Raw genomic sequence first — 5,693 nt, 5'->3', positions numbered from 1 at the left:
GCTGGGGATTCGAACCCGCCACCTTAGGTGTATGTGGCTGGCGCCTTAGCCGCTTGAGCCACAGGCGCTGAGCCCAGATTTTCTTTTTTTTATCTTAGGCTCATTTAATCCTAAAATCATCTTGGAGAAGCAAAAACCTAACTGTTATTAATTAGTTCAACACTGTTATGGTGCTTGAGAAAACGAATTTTAATTTTAATAGTTCTCAAAATAAAGACTTTTTTTTACTAGGCCTCATGATCTGTGAAGTTCCCTCTAATGCCCTGTGGATTCTAAATTAAAACAGTCCGCTACATCTACATCTCAACAAATTTAGTAGACATGTATTTCCCTTTTTTTCTGAGCTAAATTAATCACAAACAGAACTTGAGAAACTTCCATTCTCCTAATTTTTCTTCTTACATTCTTTTTCAATTAATATGAAGAAACCATAAAACCATACTCCTTGTCTCACAAGCTAGAAACCCGGAAGTCATCTTTAAACCCTCCTTTTCTCATCCCCCACTTAGATAATTCTGACAATTCCACCTCAGAGTTCTCACAAAGCAGATGTTATCTCCGTGTCAGCTGTATCACTTCAGGTCTTTATCCTTTTTCCTCCTGGATTATTTGCACCAGGCTCTTCACTGATCTCCCTCATCAACCCTTCTCCTTCATCCTGGTTTCACCATGCCTGGGCCTGGGAGAGCTGAAATACGCAGAGGGGATTCACCCTCTATCTAGGCCTAACATCTCAGGCCCATGGGTTGCCCAGCAATGCCAAATCCAGGGACCTTTCCCAGGGACCTTGTGGGTGGTTGATCAGTCCTGGGAAGGCTGGGGTCTGAGTTCCCTGGCCAATTACTCTTTTAATGCAATGTAGGATCAAATTGATATTGATCTATTGCTAAGCAATGGAGAGGCAGAGTCAAGTAAAACTGGATTCTAGGAAGTAGGGAACCAATGATGATCTTAAGCCAATGGAAATGCAGCAGAGTGCTGGAGCCAGAATCCAGACAGAAGTGAGCTTAAATGTTAGAGGGAAATTAGGGAATAGGAAACATGAGATTTTCATAAATATGGTGAAGATGGAAAGGAGACGGATTGGGTCACAGCCAGAGGGGAAAAAAAGATGAAAATAAATTTTGTTCCAAAGGAGATGAGAAAGAGATTCACTGGTTTAGAAACTGAAAAGAATAACAAAAATAAAAACTATGGACAAAGAAAAGTTGATGTGCTCAGGAGAAAGAGAGAGTCATTAATGGCGGGAGATCTTGGAGAAGATGAGATGAGAACGGCCATTTTAAGCGAAAACTAAAACTGAGTTTGGGTGGGATGGGGGAAGCATGTCTTCTTTGAGGCCACAAGAAAAGACCTGCAGGCTGAATACTGTGGCTGATGCTTGTAATCGTAGCCCCTTGGGAGGCCTCGGTGGATGGATAGCCTGAGCTCAAGAATTTGAGACCAGGTTGAGGAAGAGCGAGACCTCCTCTCTACTTAAAATAGGAAAATTAGCTTGGCGTTGTGGTGGGCACCTGCCGTCCCAGCTACTCAGGAAGCTGAATCAAGAAGATTGCTTAAGCCCAAGAATTTGAGGTTGCTGTGAACTATGATGCCACAGCACTCTACCCAGGGTAACAGAGTGAGACTCTGTCTTTAAAAAAAATAATAAAGAAAAAGAAAATAAAAGAAACACAAACAAACAAAACAACCAAGAGAAGACCTGCATATCAGCATTTGAAGATGTTTGTCTACACCTGATGGTTCCCACTTTCTTGTTGAGTATTAGAGGGCAAGATCTACCCCTGAGAAAAGCAGGGGTAGAAGATGGGGTCCTAATTGAACAGAGTAATAAAAAATTGGAATAACTACTGGAAGGAATAGGACAGAACAAGGACCGTGGTAAAATAAAATATAGGGACTGCAAAGCAGCATAGACGGCCCATATGCAAAGCAGCATAGAGGACCCGTATGTTTGTAATGACAACCATCAGGAGAATTGACAGATTTCCTCTACCTGTCCTCAGTTACTTCAGTAAAGCTGGGGAAAAGGAGACCCCAGGTTCAGAGTTGGCCAGGTAAGTGTATCAGAGGAATAAAAAGAACAGAAGATATGGCCTCCACACTGGATGGAGAAGGGAGAAATAAAAGGATGAGAAAAATTAGGTCAAGGGACTATAGTCTGGCATGAGGGGAGCTGAAGTGAGAAAAAAGGAAAAATTGAAAGTATGAGGTGTCATGGGGAGTAGGATACCACTGTGAGATATTTTAGTGAAATAGCACATTATCCCACATACAGGCAATAGTCTGTTTTATTATATTAGCAAAAAAATTAGACATTGTGCATACCGAGTACTGGGGAAATTAACAATGGAAAAAACATACCTTTCCATAGTTCCTGTGACTTTGAAAAATAACACTATTAAAATGAGTTATTTGGGGCAGCACCTATGGCTCAGTGGGTAGGGCGCCGGCCCCATATACCTAGGGTGGTGGGTTCAAACTCTGCCCCAGCCAAACTGCAACAAAAAAATAGCCAGGTGTTGTGGCAGGTGCCTGTGGTCCCAGCTACTCAGGAGGCTGAGGCAAGAGGATCACCTAAGCCCAGGAGTTGGAGGTTGCTGTGCTGTGATACCACAGCGCTCTACTGAGTGCGATAAAACGAGACTGTCCCTGAAAAAAAAAAGGTTAAAAAAATGAGTTATTTGCTTAAATTAGATTGATTCATTAGGATGTCTATTCTATTGCAAATCTAACCAATTTTTGAAAATTAGTTTAATACAAAGTTATCTACATGGGTAAAATATACTTTGGTACCTGACATAGGATGATGGAAAACAAAATTTTTTCAGTCTCATGACTACATAGAACTGTTCACTTAACTCAGTTAACTCCTAGAACAGTTCACTTAACTATTCAGTAATTCAGCACAGTTAGCAGTGCAAAAGATTCCAGAATAAACATGTGTCAGTATTTAGACATACAGCACCTTTAGAAGGATTCAGTTTGGGTTTGGTAGAGAATAAACCCATCATTGACAGCTTGGGAAGAAAAATAAAAATAAGTTGAGCAAGACCTTTATACATTGTCAAAGGGTGTGAACCTGGAATGGGTGAGAAAGACCAGCAGAAGACCTGGGTTCTGGTTCATTGGCGTTCACTGTGTGTCCATGGGTAAGTCACATCCCTTCTCGGGGTCTCAGTTTCCTTCGTAGTAAATACAGGTGGCCCCTACCACCTCTAACACTCTGTGATTCTCCTTACAGACCCCTTTGTTTAAAGTTCCTTGGTGTAATTGTTTCATTTCAGACTATCAGAAACATGGAAAGGATGAGAAAGAGTTGGAAAAGGTTAGACTTGATTTTTTACAAGTAGATTTTTGAGCAGTAAACTTGAGCAGAAAGTACAGAGTTCCCATATACCTCCTCACACATACACAGTTTCCCCAATTATGAACATTTTACACTAAAGAAGTACATTTGTTACAACCGATGTGCCAATATTGGTAACATTTTTAAATTTTTTTAATTTTTATCTATTATTGGTATAGTATAGTCCATCTTTATAAGGTTCATGTGATGTTTTGATATAGGCATACTATGTGAATTAATCACATCAGGGCAATATTTATAACATTATAAATAGTTACATTAGGGTTCGTCTTTGTTTTATTCATTCTACGGCTTTTGACAAATGTATGATGATACACGTCTACCATTACAGTATCATAGGGAATAATTTCATGGCTCTGAAAATCCTCTGTGCTTCTCTTATTCATCCCTTCCTTCTCTGATTCCCACCTTCAACCCCTAACATAACTCATCTTTTTATTGTCTCTATAGTTGTGTCTTGTCTAAAATCTCACAAAGTCACCTAAGGTGGCGGGTTCGAATCCCCAGCCTGGACCCGCCAAACAACAATGACGGCTGCAACCAAAAAATAGCCGGGCGTTGTGGTGGGCGCCTGTGGTCCCAGCTACTTGGGAGGCGGAGGCAGGAGACTCGCTTGAGCCCAGGAGTTGGAGGTTGCTGTGAGCTGTAATGCCACGGCACTCTATCCAGGGGGACAGCTTGAGGCTCTGTCTCAAAAAAAAAAAATAAAATAAAATAAAATCTCACAAAGTTGGAATCACATAGCAGGTAGCCTTTTCAGATTGGCTTCTTTTACATAGCAATACATATTTAAGGTTCCTCCATGTCTTTTCATGGCTTGATAGCTCATTTCTTTTAGCAGTGATTAATGTATCTGGTTTTTTGTCTGTTTGTTTGTTTGTTTTAATGGAGACAGAGTCTGGCTCTATCACCCAGGCTCCAGTGCAGTGGCATAAATAGTTCCCTGCAGCCTTTAACTCCTGAGTACAAGCAATCCTTCCACTTCAGCTTCCCAAATAGCTGAGATTTCAGACATGAGCCATCAGGCCCTGCCTGAATATTTCACTGTATGGATGTACCACTGTTTATCCATTCACCTATTGGAGGACATCTTGGTTACTTCCACATTTTGGCAATTATGAAGCTGCTATAAATATTCATGTGCAGGTTTTTGTGTGTAGGTTAAGTTTTCAACTAATTTGGATAAATACCAAAGAGCAAGATACTAAATCATACTTACTAAATCATATAGTAAGAGTATGTTTTAGTTTTGTAAGAAGCTTCCAAACTGTCTTCCAAAGTGTCGGTATTTTGGATTCCCACCACCAGCAATTAATGAGAGTTCCTGTTGCTTCCCATCTTTGCTAGCACTTGGTATTATGTTTTGCATTTTGGTAATTCTGATAGGTGTGTATTGGTATTTCATTTTTGTTTTAATTTGCCATTCTCTTGTAACATATGATGTTGAGCATCTTTTCATAAGTTTATTTGCCATCAATTCGTTTTCTCATCGTTGAATTTAGATTCGACTTTATAGGACTCTTTTGCCAAAGATAAGAATCTTACACAAACAGCCCTTCTTGGCCCTGGCTTGTGTCGTTTGGCTCCAAAGGCCCTCACAGATCAAATTATAATTGCATAGTTTGTGCATATATTATAGTTTAAGGACTCAATCCAGAAGCTAGCAACACAGGAAAGTCGTGTAAGAGGCGTAGTCTACTGGTGAGAGCCTTTGAAAAGGTTTCTGGCAATTAGATCCAAAGGAGAAAGCAGGTGGACACCACCTTAGCCAAGTGACCGAAGTTAATTTAACATCACCAGTGATGAGACATATTGACATCATGTGTCCCCCTATACCCCCCCCCCAGCAGGGCACATTACTTCCTGGTACACTTGCCAAAAAAAGCATAACCTGAACCCAATCAGGAGCAAACGTCAGACAAAGGGAAACTGAGGGACATTCTACAAATAACTGACCAGTTCTCTTTCAACGTGTGACAAAACATGATTCATGTCCCAGATTCAATGAGACTAAGGAGGCATGACATGGCAATGCATGTGTAATCCTGTACTGGGTCCTAAAACAAAAACCGTTAGGGATAATTGACTAAATGTGACAAGCGCTGCAGCTTCGTTAGTAGTTTTAAACCAGCGCTAATTTCCGGGGTTTGATCTTGTACTGGGGTTATGTAAGACATTGATATTTAGAGAAGTGGGCCTAAGGGTTACGAAAATTTTGTTTTATTTTTGCAACGTTTTTGAATGAAACGTTAAAAAACATTAAAGAGAGAAGTTCCAGAAGGTAGCGCGCCAGGCTGGTCCGCGGGACCCGAGCCGGCGGCGC

The 5,693-nt window shown here is 40.8% G+C and overlaps 1 protein-coding gene across 2 annotated transcripts in view; it reads left to right on the top strand.

The window, feature by feature from the left end:
* The window catches only part of LOC100945491 (CD302 antigen), a 149,060-nt gene that overhangs the window by 109,438 nt on the left and 33,929 nt on the right, over window positions 1-5,693 (top strand). The window lies entirely within an intron of this gene.

This window comes from Otolemur garnettii, unplaced genomic scaffold, assembly GCF_000181295.1.
Source record: "Otolemur garnettii isolate 467f Iridium unplaced genomic scaffold, OtoGar3 scaffold00098, whole genome shotgun sequence".
NCBI classification, from domain to species: domain Eukaryota; kingdom Metazoa; phylum Chordata; class Mammalia; order Primates; family Galagidae; genus Otolemur; species Otolemur garnettii.
The sequence above is the reverse complement of the archived record's forward strand: the minus strand, read 5'-3'. Positions and strand labels throughout refer to the sequence as shown.